This window comes from Solanum stenotomum, chromosome 5 (genome assembly GCF_019186545.1).
Source record: "Solanum stenotomum isolate F172 chromosome 5, ASM1918654v1, whole genome shotgun sequence".
Lineage (NCBI taxonomy): Eukaryota > Viridiplantae > Streptophyta > Magnoliopsida > Solanales > Solanaceae > Solanum > Solanum stenotomum.
Window position 1 is genome coordinate 62,411,959 of NC_064286.1, and position 15,069 is coordinate 62,427,027.

Genomic DNA, 15,069 nt, shown 5'->3' on the forward strand with positions numbered 1-15,069 from the left:
AAAAAATATATATATATATATATATATATATATATATATATATATATATATATATATATATATAATTGGATCTTACATAAGCACTTTCTTGTATTTTCTTCCTTTTTCTTTTATATGCTATTAACTATCGAAAGAAAAAATAAAGGGGGTCCCTTCTTTTCCCTTTTTTACGAAGGTGAAGTAACTTTTTTATGCTCTCTATTCTCATATATATTGAGTATTTCTATACTCTAATTTATTATGATTCAAAATCTACGATCATGATGACACTAATGAACATTTTATCAGTATATAAATTGAATTCATAGCTCGAAATAAGAAGTAACGAGTTATTACGCGAAAGAGATGAATGCAGAATATAAAGAATAAATATCGGAAATAGAAACGGGAGGGAGAATCAAGATATACATAACACATCTCTCAAAAATTGATATTAATAGGTACTCAAGCTACTAATCACAACAGGAGTACAAGATAAGTACAAATATACAAAACCGTCTCTGAATATAAAATAAAGACTAGTCCATCCAAAATAGAAAAAGAAGAACAACTCCAAATGTCAGGAGTTCACCTCAAGTCCCCGATCCAAAGTTGTTTTGCATGATACATTCGTCAACGACGAAAACTTGTACTATAATTAATCTAGAGAGTTTCGCTAGATAAGGTGAGAATGATTTTTAAAAAAAATTGAACTTTATTTATTTACGGGGACTTGATTTTGAAATTAAATCTCTCTAGTCTCTACTTGTTTGTTTGCAAATAATTTCATGATGATTACGACATATTTTGTTTCTCTAGTCTCATTCATTTGATTGAACGTTGGTGTTTACTTTTTGTTCTCGTTTAATTAATGATAATGACATGAATATATAATAAGCTTGTATTAACGACATATAAAAAGCATTTTATTATTTGATTTGATACATGTTATAATAAATAATAATTATAACTACTAGTAGTTATGGAACAAGATCCATGTCCTATCACTAATAGTATCTTAATATCCTATGTCTGTCGGTTCTAATTAATCATGTGCAAATTCTTCATTTGAACTAAAAAAAAACTATATATTATCTTGATAGGAGATTGAAATTAGTTAATTTTATATTACATTTGTAATCAAATCAGGTAAAAGGTGTATAATTTAGAACTAAAATGTAACACCAAATATCGGAAAAAATTATTCATCCAATTAATATTACATGTGACTTCATTTTAAGGACTCGAATCCAAACCTCGCTGAGATATTTACCACTTCATCACCACGACTTTTGATTAAACTATATATTTATACTTTCTTTGGATGATTGTTATATATTATTTCATAATGTATTGTATTATGTTGTATTGTATTTACTGTACCGTATCATATTATATTATTTCACGAATCCAACATTTAGATAAGCCGTATCTTTTTTGACATTACATAATGTCACACATCAATAATTTGAAAGACAAACTTACCAGAAAAGTAGAAATTACATAAAAAGATAGTATAAATAATAAAAAGAGTTTTTTAAATAACAAGTAAAAAATGAAAAAATAAAAAGAGAAAGGAGTAACAACTCAATCATACCAAATCAATCGTTATATAAAATGAGAAATTTTCTCACTACCTAACAATGAATTTAACAATGCAATATAAATAAATTTAATTATCTATCAAAATAAAAATATTATATTTAAACAAACAAAATACCACAATATAACAAGTTATAACACCGGCCATCCAAACATGCTTTTAGAAAACCAAACTTAAACAAGTGTCATAAGAACTATTTAGCTTCACCCCTAATATGCATACGTGTGTTGAAATGTGCACTTACAATGTACAATTTTTTTTAATTTTTTTTTGCATTATCAAGCTTTACGGTCAATAGAAATCCTAATTTGATAACTCAAACTGCATAAAAAAAAAAAAAATTAAAAATAACCGACTAAAATACATTGTATTTTTGTAAAAAAGGTACTGTATTTAGATAAATTTAAAGTTGGATGATTTAACATCTCAACTATATAGTCAGATTTTTTAATTTATCTAACAAACAAAATGAGCGGTCGAGTTTGCAAACGTGTAGCCTTAAGGACCCAACACCATAAAACTAACATGTGCCCTTGGAAGCTCGTCTAATCATGCATTGATAATTTGTCACTTCGTATCTGATATTCGTATTGAAGTTTGATTAAATTTGAATTTAATATATGAATTAAATCTTGTCACTCTTCTTTCTTTATAATCGTATTGAGTTTAATTAAATTTAAATTTACATATATGAATTAAATCTTGTCGCTCTTCTTTCTTTTATATCGCGACCAGGAAGCATACCAACAATGTTTATATAACTCATTTTTTAAGAAAGCACTCCAAATAAAAAAAAAATCTCATTCTTAAAGGCTCAAACCCTAAATTGGTAAGAATAGAAGAGTTTCAGTCATTTATCACAATTCATATTGTTATGTTTGTGTTAAAAGTTACTAAGGAAAATAATAATATTTTTTTATATATCAATAAGCATAATTATTGGTAGTAAATTAAGGTACCGATTTAAAAAATCATTCATACGTAACGGTATCAAATGAGCTTGTTGAGTTGAATTTGAGTGAGTTAAAATAAATTTGAAATAATTAATGAGTGAGTTATTGATGTGTACAATATTACTTGAAACAAAATGTGCTAAAAAGCGGGCCGTAATTTAGTTTTCATTTGTTCTTTTATGATTATACCGTACTTAATAAAATTATTATTATGATTATTTATATATAACATATCAAATAAAAAAAAAATTAAAAATATTTTGATGAAATTTCTCATGGATTAATTTAGATTGTAGTAATTTAATTTTTTGATGAGTTGAGCTAATACATGAGCGGCAAATTCATTTTTCTTCGATAGTAAGTTGGTCCTAAAATGGAGAGTCGACTTTCAACATTAAGTCTTTCGTTCCTCAGTAGCTCATAGAGCAGTCCCAAATTTAGATGAACATGTTTGTAAGGACTAATTTTGCCACTCCTATTTATGAGCTCGCAGAACGCGACAATTTTGGCATAAATTTTGCACTTGTGTTGAAATTTTCACTTAACATGTACAAACAATTTATTCCGTGATTCTGTTTTAGAATTCATAAATTTAAAATTTCAATTCCGACTTTGATAAAATACACGTAAACTTTAAAAATATAAATATAAATATTATATTAACATGGAAGTGGTGGAATTGTTCTTCATATTTTAATTTTTAGGGGGCAGGTAGGATTTTGGGGATGTGGTTGGTTGGTTCAAAATACCCCAAACAGACATGGAATTGATGTCTCATCTAACTTGACCCTTCCTAAATTCCCTAGCAAATTCCATTACTTTTTTGAATAGTTTAAAAGTTGATGCCTCGCAAATCAGAGACGAAGTTAAAATTTAAAATTTATGAATATAAATTTATTGAATTTTAAACTACAAATAAAAGTGTATCGTACCTAAAGATTCACTTTCAAAATGTGCTCGATTGAGAAGAAATTGATATTTAAGATAACTAGTTTATGACATTAAATAAATACCATCAAAATTAGAAATTGAGATTTAGCTCACTTTATGGTTATCGCGCTCATTGTACCTTCATGATATTGGTGAAAAATAAAATTCTATGTAGCGAAAATAATAGTTGCGGCGTCATTTAAATTTCTCCTAAAAATGATTGAGTAAAATTTTAACCTTAAAGCATGGAAATTAAACAAAAAAAATAGTAGTTAGTTTGTATTTTGTACATATGAATGGTCATTATCTTTTCATTCAAATGATATAGGCACCATACACCAATTATTCAATGTATGTTTTATCTATCTGAGCTAATAATCTAGGCTAATAAGTAGATTTCCAATCAAATAAACAGTTGGCTATATTATCGATAGCGGCAGAGTCAGAATTTTCAGCAAAGAGATTTAAAATATGCAAAAGTAAACACATAAAATAGTCAAAGAGAATTCAATATTTACCGTATATACATGAAAAATAATTTAAATCATGTATAAGTAATATATTATTTTCTGTTGAAGGGGTTCAGATGAAATCCCTCAACCCTACCTAATTCCGTCGTTGGTTATCGATCAGAAAAAATTCTGTTGAGAGTGTCGTACTCAAAAATCGGCTCTACAGTGCTCAAATCCAAATTAATCGGATCCCAATATAAATACCAAACGCTAGATTGAAAAATTATTTTTTGCTGTGTTAATTAATACTCTTATCATTGTAAGTTACTCTCTTAATCTCTTTAGTTAAACCATTTTCAGATACAGTTTAAGTTTACCAAGGAGTTCCCATATCTACCTCAGATAAGAAACATTGAACCTAATTAAACTCAATAATCATCATTGTTAAACAAGTTTAATTAATCATGAAACGGACAGATAACATTTTTAGTAACAAACAAAAACAAAAAAAGATGGTTGTATGTCTATTTATCAGAAGACTTGTCAATTTTTTTCTTAAATAACTAGAAGAATATTGTGGAAAAGTTAATTTCATGAAATATTAGATTTTATCTTTGATTTTTTTTTTTAGTGTAAATGCTCAAAGTCATGGTTTGTTCCACCCACTCCCCCATCTGCCCCAACCCCTTTCAAAGAAAAAAACACATTTTGAATTTGGTTCTATAAAAAATAATTCTTTAAAAAATATATTTTTTCAAGTTTAAAAAAGGAGCTTTAAAAAATACCCTACAAGAGAAAAAAAAATAATGAGAAAAATGATCTCATTTGATCACTTGCGATTTAAATAAGAAAAAAATATCTAATATGCATTTTATTATCGATCTCCCGTGAAAGGAGTCGTGTAACTAAAACAACATTTTGATAGTAGCAGGGAGAAGGAAAGGAGTTGAAAGTCACTTGACTATAAGAAGAAAAAGACCGGCAAACGAAACTAAGCTGCTCAAGGCACAACCAACCCTTGGCACAATGATTAGGTCAAGCAAAGCGATATTATTTTTGATTTATTTTTAAAGCCCTCAATACCAAGCCGTCTGTTTAGATCTATTTCTATTGCGAATAAAATGGCATATAGGGAATATATATAATGAATCATGGAATCAATCTTCCCAAAAATAACGACAATCTTTCACGAGAGATCACCTTTTTTCAGGCCAAACAATTTTCTATTTCTATAATCAACTCGACTATTTTTATCAAGATTTATTTAAATTAAATACTAAATTTATCTAGATGTTTTTTGCTACTTTAGAAAACGTGATATATAGAAACTAAAAATAATATATCGATAAAAAAACTGAGATATACATTGTTATATACCATCTGACACTTGGTCCTGAATTTTGTTTAATAAGGCTAATAATCAGCTAGACAGAAGTAGATTTTCAGTCAAGGAAAATAATTTGTAGATGTGGAGACTCTTTCTTTATGGGTAGGTTAATAATTTATCATTTTTGATAGTGAAGTCAGAAATTTTATTAAAGGTATATATTTATAAAATAATTTTGACGATATATTTTGTATGACTTTTTATATACATATTATAAATTTTCGATAAAGGATATTCGATTGACCATCCTAGAGTATATGTTGCTATGTGCTTGTCCGTTATGAATATTTATATCAAATTAATATATGTATGTTGTGTGTTTAGATATAAAGTTTATAATTCAATTATAATTCATCAATACATATTTAGATAATTTTATTAAATTATTCTTGGTCCTATATGGATGATCGACTAAACTCAGTTTCTTTTTAAAAAAATCTTTAAAATGACACGTGTCCTATGACCTGGATAAATTTTTGACGTGGCATTGCTTATTTGATAAAAACACACACATAGGACAGATCCAAAGGTCTAGTTATATGTTTCTAAAAAATTAATATTCTCTTTTATCAAAAATTCAATATATATTAAAAAAATTATAAATATGTAATTACGAATTGAGTTACACTAAAATAAAAATCATAAATTTTAAATTTTGATTCGCCTATTAAAACATTCTTCTAGGATATTAATAAACTTTATATGTTGTATTAAAAATAGCTATTGAATCAGATCTATTCATAAAAAAACTATTAATTACCTCATTAGCTTATAAACAACCTACATAAACTGGTCAAGAGTCACAAAAATAGTTTGTTAATTTGTTATTTATCAAAATGATTATTCTTTAAGTTTACATCCTGCAGGTGGAATATAATTTGAAACATTCCTTGAATTAAAAGAATTCGATGGAATGAAATATTAATATTACTAATAGTACATACGTGCATTATAACAATTATATATTTGAAACTAATTTGGAAAGTGTTTACCCTTGAAACGATATAGTTAAATTTAATATAGTTAGATTGAGATCAGATGACTAAACAATTGAATTGCTATGAATTAATTTGCTTATGAAATATATATCAGGATAATATAAAGATACAAAAAATAGAATCAAGTAATATTACTGAAAGAGCCAAATGTTATTGTATTTCAGAACTATAGAGCTTCTCATTACAATGTTTTAGTATAATGCTATTGAATAAATATAAATCTAACTAAATCAACTGCCTTACAACAAAGATGTAATGAATTTGAACGGGTTATGACCCGTATTTTAGCCCATTTTAAATTAATTCATTTCAATTCAAGTAACTTTTGAACAGGTCAATAACCCACTAATTAATCAAGTCAATTCATTTTAGTATGACGCAAATTCATCCCAAACCACCATTTGACACCTCTAAATTGATGATTATATATGGATTAGAGATTAGACAAACTGTGTATTAAATTTTGTCTTCATTTTCGATTGATTGGTTATTTAGGGATGATAATGGGTGGGGCGGGGCGGAATTTAAGGCTATGCAGGTGGGTTTAAGGTTGTGCGGAGCGGGTGTGATGCGGGCGGATTGAAGTGGGTTTTTAAAAAAACTAATGTGGGGTAGGGCGGGTATATATGTGATTTTATGTGGGTTCAAACTTAATTTTAACTTTTTACATGTTATAAGAGTGATAAAACATTATTTATTAAAATAATTTCTTTAAAGCTATTAAAATATTCAAGATAGTAAATGAAAATGGTTCAATAAAAAATAATACCATTTCTTACATTTTTTCCAGTTAACCTGTAAAAAATAAATTTTTAAGACACTATCCTATTAAATTAAGTAAAAATTAAAGGAATCCCATAGTCTAAGATCTAAATTACATTATCTCCCTAATAATTCCAATATTACAAAAATCCCTTGAAAATTGATGCAGCCGGATACATAGGTACCATGCAAATACATTATAAAAGATACATTGTAACAGAATGTTGTTGTGCTAAAAAAGGAACAAATAATGTTAAATTTATTATTGTTATATTAATTTCCTAGATTAACGCCTAACTAATCATAATCATTCCATATCCTAATAGGGACAGTTTCACGATTTCAAATTTCAAAATTTCATCTTCTTCATTGAAAACGATTTTTGAACACCCGGTTGAAAAATTCATAATTTCAAAAAGAAACTCGATACATGATGAATATATCTATTTTGTTGAGGCATTCAGGAATTTGGGCGAGCGAAATTAATTATGAAGGGTACAAAAGTGACAAAATTGTTGTTGGGTAATCAATTTCATTTTTGAATCTCAAAGCAGCCATTTCAGTCGAGTTAGAGATCAATGAGGTAAGAAAAAACATTGAAATCCGATACATCATAGAAGGTAATTCATCTCTGATGAAAATTAAGAACGACATGGGTGTTAGACTATATTTAAAAGTGAAAAAAATGAGCCTGATTTTACAATGTATCCATTATGTATTGATAAAACGGATAAAATTGGTGGTGAGATACATAGCTTTGATGGAACATTCGAAGATGAAGGTATGTATCATGATACATAATTTTATCTTTTCTATCTAATTTGATATATCATTTGGCTGTTTTGATCACCATTTCTTGAAATAAATTTATCGCTTACTTTTAAATGTCCATAGGTTGTTCCATATCAGAATTTATTTTCTCAATTTATGAAGCTGGAAGAAAATACATTGTTTGTCTTGAGAGGAAAGAATGTACTTGTGGTAGATTTCAACTAGATGAGATACCTTGCGCACATTAAATTGCTGTTTTAAAGGACAAAATGTCACAGATATGCATCTTTATTGCTCTGATTACTACAAGCATGATGCATTAGAAAAACATAAGGTTCCAATGGTTTCAATGCCATATAAGGAAGATTGGTCGGTTCCTAGCAATGTTATAGATGAAACTGTGTGGCCACCCAGATACAAAAAATTGGCTGGAAGATCAAGAAAAAGAAGAAAAAAAATGCAGATGAAAAGATAACAGTAAACATAAACTGTTGTGGACATTGTGGACAAGAAGGTCACAACAAAAGAACTTATACTTTCTTCCCAAAAGAAAAGTGAAAGTGTTATTTTTATAAGACATTCATGTTTTTGTTGAATAATTTTTGAATTAATCCATTATCACTTTTATTTTTATCATGAATAAAGTTTACTGTTTATTTTGGTTATTTTGATTCAATAATTTTGAGTTTTGCTGATACATTTAAAAATTTGTTATGATTTTTGTGTTTAATGTTATTTTGATACGTTTATTTATGACTTATGTTGTTCAATTCAATAAATTGTTATGATTTGTGTGCAAATGTTATCTCCGATATATAAATATTTAGGTGTGTTTGTATCATATACATTATGTGGAAAATCTAATGAATTATGTAGACTATGTATAATGTATCATATACATAATAATTAATGTAGCATATTCATTAAATCATAAATAACCTATCTATTTTAAATAAGTTGTTGTATCTGAGTACTTATATGATACATAAATTATACCATTAAGTTACTCACCACTGTATTTGTCACAATAAATATGAAAATATGTATCATATATATTATTATTTATTACAACTATTGTATCATATACATTATCAAAAAATTGTGTTATAAACATTAAATGAACAAAATATATCTATTGATTACAACTTTTTAATAGACTTTTTTAGAATACAATTTTGTTTCACTTTTATAATTTTCAATTCAATAAGTTTTTCATTATAACCGTAATATACATTTCAATGTATTGTGGTTTTATATGTTTTTTGACACAATATATTGAATTGTTACTGTTAGGAAATAAAAGTTTAAATCAAATTTATGTGCATTTCTGATTGATGCTGATTTAATTACACTCTTTAATTATAAAAATTTGTAAATGAAGACCAATATACATTCTGAGATTAAAGGAACAAAATATATTGACATTAAAAGTCAAACAAAATAAGTTTTTGGAGAAACGCTCCAACACTTAAGTTAATGTATCTTGAAAAGAGTACTAACTAAAAAACATTGTGTATCCATTGATACACAATAGCTATTCCAGATTAACTAAGGCATTATGATCCGGTGGTGTGAAATAACGCCTAGGCATTGATGGATCGTCATTATCATGACTAACATATCTTGCTTTGATTTTTTTACTGTCGTACTTTCATAGCAAGGTTGCGTATCTTGTGCGGTGATAGTCAAATCAGAAAGCATTGAATTGTATTGGGATTTCATCGGTAAGAAATTCAGCAAACGCGGCCACAAACAATCTACAATCCCTACAAATGCAGAAGATACATTAAAAAAACGAATTGAACATATACTTTAAAACAAAACTTTATAAAACTTACATTGTGTCGCTTCCTTGATGAATAATGTATTGTACATATTCAACAAGAAAATGGTGCTTTGGTTCCAATAAACATTGTGTTGTATATTGAACCAAGCCTCAAAAAGTGTGTAGGAATTTTTATCTTGTATTTCACAGACTATAATGAGACAAATTAACAACAGTTAAAGACATAAAATAGTATAAACATGATACATGCTGAATAATATATAGTTGAACTTATAATGATTATTATATTTATATCTGATACATAATATTAATATTTGTATATAATACACAATAACCTTAATAATGTCATTTATGTATTATATATGATAAGTCAAGATTGATACTTAAATAAGCATATTACAACACAATGCATGTCCTTAATTGAGAGTGATACATAATCCAACCTATTATAAATATATTTATAACTTGATACATTGAGAAGAAAAATTGACAAGATTTGTGTCAGTTAAAAGAAAGGGTTTTGAATCAAAATTTAAATTGCACGTTGATACATCACAATATGATAGCATTAATCTCTCAATAATGTTCATAAATTTAAATCACTAATTGATTCAAACATTGAGCAACAAAAAAATGCATAAATAGATCAGAATTCATTACCTCGAGTAGATTCGAACGAGAAATTGGGGATGATACTTTTCTATCCCTTTTTTAGGGGTTTTTCCAATCTTTGCTTTTGAAGAAGAAGGCACATCCTTCTTCACCTTCTCGATACTCATATTGGCCATGGCTAGGGGATCATGCAATTTTTTCGATCTATTCTCAGCCCAACCTAGATCTTCATTGTCATAAACATGATTAGTGTTGGATGGCATTATCTGGGTAATACCTAAACTGAATGAAGGAGGATCCTCCATAAATATATCAGAATTTTGAATTTTAAAAAAAACTAACAACTATGAGCGAAAGTAATGAAATTGAAACAATACCTAGAAGAAATGAGAAATCCTTTGACTGGAGAGAGAAATATCTTGAAATTCAAATTCAAAATTAGAATGATAAGATCATGGGAGAGAATATGGCGTGATTTCAGGAGATAGAAATTGGGGAGAGAAACGTGGGTTAGGAGATATGGAGTTATGTATCCGGGAGTTTGATTTAAGGAGTAAATAAGGGGATTTTAGTAATATTTAAAAAAAGAAGGGAATAATAGAAAATAAGTAAACTAATGATGTGTATATAAGTAATTTTTCCTTAAATTAATATAACTTAATGAAAAAATGTATTTTTATGAATTATATTTTTAGTATCAAATTTAACTAGAAAAATAAAATATTAAAAAAAATTATGCGCGCAAGGTGGGGCGGGTTGAAAATGAAAAAAATTGTCATGAGGTGCGAAGCGGATTAAAAATTTTGCGGGATAAGCTCAACTCGCCCCACCCCACCACACACCACCCCATTGACATCTCTAGACTTTTTTGAAGTGAAGCATAGTTGGTTGAGTTGTTTGGGCTTTTCTGTTATTGGGCCCAAGGCCCATATATATTATCCACAAAAATAAAATAAAAATGGGAAAAAAGAAATGGAGATGCGGGGTATCGATCCCCGTACCTCTCGCATGCTAAGCGAGCGCTCTACCATCTGAGCTACATCCCCACAATGAAGTTATTGGACATAAAATAAAAATTATAAGCAATTCTCAAAATTAAAACCACGTTGCAAGGCTATATACTCATAAATGGCCGATAGCAAAGTAGTATCATAAGAAAAAGGTGAATAGAACATAGAATCATAGGCATTGTGGTTATAAATTTTATATTAATGAAGCATTATTTGTGTAGTCAACGATATTATGAGAATTATTGTATGGAGTTTATTTATAACATTGGCTCGATTTTTTTTTTTTAATAAAACCAGTTTGAAGAAAGCGGAAAAGTAAGGAAATTGAGAAGAAAATATCAAAGCAAAATATTAACAATAGAATAGTTAAAATAACCGATTTGAAAGAATAACAATAAGAAATAAGGTAATGATAGAATAATATTAATGTCTAATGATATTGATAAGGAGGAGAAAAAGCATATAAGATATTTTAAACTAGATAAGATAATCATAGAATAATATTAATGACTAGGGGTGTTCACGATTTGGATAAAAACCGATTCAAATCGAAAATCAAACCAAACCGATTAAATGAACCGATTTTATTTAGGGTTTGGTTTGGTTTTGTTTTAGATTTTTAAAAAATCGATAGTATTTGGTTTGGTTACAGTGCCGGCTCTTGCTTGATAAATTTAAGGCACATGCCTTTTGGGGGCCTCAAATTTTCATCAAGAAAAAATTATGTGTTAATTTTTTTAATTAAAAAATAATTATTTTTACATAAAATGTATAATTTTAAACAAATATATATTATTTTATTATTTTTAATGCCAATCAAATAGAAGAAATTAAGAAAATATTATTTTGTATGTTTACATTCTCTTCGCTAACACTCGTATTATTTATCTTTTTAAAATTCTTTTGCACTTTCTTTTTTATTTTTTTTTATAAGTTAGAGTAATACACTGTCAAAATATAAATAAATAGTCGAAAAAATTCAACAAAGTGACTTACAATTTTTCTTTTGTTTGTTTCTTCTTAAATATTCAAGTATTACATAAACATATTAAAGTAGGGTTATAACTTATACCAAGTTATCAATTTCTTGTATAAGATTTTATGGTTCTAATTCTTATCTTTATGTAAAGCTTGTCAACTTATTACTTATAGTATTATGTTAACAATTTATATAATGATTGCCTCAGCAAAAGAATATTTTTCAATGTTGAATTGATAAAATATTACTTAAAATTAATAATTAAAAACGACATTCGAAAAAATACATTTTAAGAAAAGATATCAAGTAATAATTTGCACTTAAAAAGTTTTAAAAAATAAAATACTATATTTGATATTTATATAGATTTTAGGCCTCAATTAAAATTTTATTTTAGGCCTCAAATTACGTTGAGCCGCCCCTGTTTGGTTATGGTTTTGTTCGAAAAAAACCAAAGAAATAACCGAACCAAACCGATAAATAATACACATAAATTTTATTATTATACATACATAATATACTGTTTTATAAACAATTTTAAAAATCTTATATATGTATTCATCAAAAATTATTTATAATTTACTTATGAAAGTAAAAAACTCCAAGGTAAGAACATCTATCTTATTGGTTTCATGTATAAGAGTGTCTATGACAATTCTTTGTGGGACTAAAAATGTCAATGTCTCTTCCTTCTAGGACAAAACTAGTGAATTTTGAAGCTTTATTCATAGTAAATTCAATGATTGAAAGTTTTGTAATGTCAATCATTCTAATTATTTTTCGTTTTGAATGGATTATTGTCACTTTTTTCATGTTTTGAATAAATTATTTCTTTTAATTTTATGTATATGGTTAATAACCGAATAACCGAACCAAAACCGATAACAACCAAATCGATAAATATATATTATATTAGGTTTGGTTTGGTTTTGATAATTTTAAAACCGATTAAATTGGTTTGGTTTTGATTTTGACCAATAACCGACCCAAACCAACCCGTGAACACCCCTACTAATGACATTGATAAGGCAAATAAAGTGTTTTAAACTACAACCATGTCTTTTATCTAAATAAAAAGAAATTGTTCCATCATATATATATCCAAAATTATTTTCTTAGTAAAATAAAAGTGTATCATATCTTAAGTAATTATTTCTCTTCAATTATATCATATAACATACCTCATTATTAGGTCATATACACTCTTCTCACATGTTCAAATTTGATTTTAAGTCACAAAATTAATTGAGCCGCCCCATCTAGAAAAACTCAAAGGTATTCTAAAAATATCATGTATGATTTGACCACGAAACATGGAAGCAATTTTGCCTTTTTCATTCCGTCTAGTTCTGTCGCATCAATAAATGTCCAAAATTGACCCAAGAAGTCCAAAACACAATGGATCATGGTCCCTCTTTGAATTGAATATATTGTTTTCGATTTATTTTATTTGATCTTTATATAAAAAATATATAGTTATTTCATTTTACTTGTATATTTAATAAATTAAGGGAGTTTTTTTTATACTAAATTTAATACTTCATTTATTTCATATTAATTGAATTTTTAGGATTTTTTTCATTGTTCAAAGTTTAAGATGTTTGAATTTTTTCTATATTTACCCTTTTCGTTAATAAAGTTTAATATTTTCTAGGAGAAAAATTGCACTACTTGCAAAGTTATATTTATGATTTTACAAAGGACAATAGTGAAAAAAATGATTTAAGTTATGTCATTGAATAAATGTTTCTTTTTAATAAGTGTGCATTACCTCATCAATTAAGTTAATATGAAATAAAGACAGTATTAGTACTATCTCCGTCCATTTCTAATTGTCATAATCTTTTTTAGAGTCAAACCATAATAACTTTGACTAACATTTTACGATGTATTTTTTTATCATATTGATATGCAAAAAATTGTCATTAATAGTACTTTTCATATAGTTTTTGAATATATATATTTTTTTGTTTAAAATATCGAATTAATGTAATCTAAATTAACTTTGAAAATTAGTCAAATTGACTTTCGAAAAGCGCAACATCACAATTAAAAGTGGACAAATGAAGTACTATTATAGCCATCCAAAGCCGATCCTCACTAATAGTCGCTTTTGTTCTCTTTTCCTTCTTGAGTTGGATGAATCGCAAAAGTTTAATTTATACTATGATTAGCTACTTTTAATATTTGATATTAAGTCAAATAACAAAAGAAAATAGCAATAGACAACATATGTCTCGAAACAACAAAAAGTCGTCATTGATCCTACGTGATGATGAATTAGGTTATCTTAAAAAACATTTTAAGACAAAAAAATAAAAATTAACCTTATCTTAATTTTATAAATTAAAAAATATTGGGCAAGCCACTTGCGTAGCGTAAAGCAAAGAAACAAGTTTTGTGTACATAATTTATCATTGACTTGACAATATTAGTGAAAAGCAAAGAAACAAGTTTTATGAACATAATTTATCATTGAAAATGTTAAACTAACTTAATTATACAAGCAATAAGGGCTGAAATTAATTGACCGAGAGCACAGCCGTCGCCCGGAGCGAAAATTGTGGGTGTGTTTGGTATGAAGGAAAACATTTTCCATGGAAAATGTTTTCCTAGAAAATGTTTTCTTGGAAAACAAGTTGATTTTTGACTTATTTTCTCATGTTTGGTTGGTGAGTACAAAATATTTTCCGAAAAAGATTTTTAGTGTTTGATTTAAGAATGAAAAATGTTTTTGAAAAATTTCTTTTATTTTTACTAGATTAGAAAATAATTGTTGAAATTGAAAATATTTTTTAAAAACAAACTTAATTTTTTTTGGGGGTGGGGGCTGGTAGGGGGTGGGGG

At 27.1% G+C, this 15,069-nt stretch overlaps 1 non-coding gene across 1 annotated transcript; it reads right to left on the reverse strand.

Annotated features, from left to right (window-relative positions):
• Positions 1–11,206: 11,206 nt before the first annotated feature.
• On the reverse strand, positions 11,207–11,279 carry TRNAA-AGC (transfer RNA alanine (anticodon AGC)). The gene has a single exon. It is a non-coding gene; the product is annotated as a tRNA-Ala (tRNA).
• Positions 11,280–15,069: the final 3,790 nt, after the last annotated feature.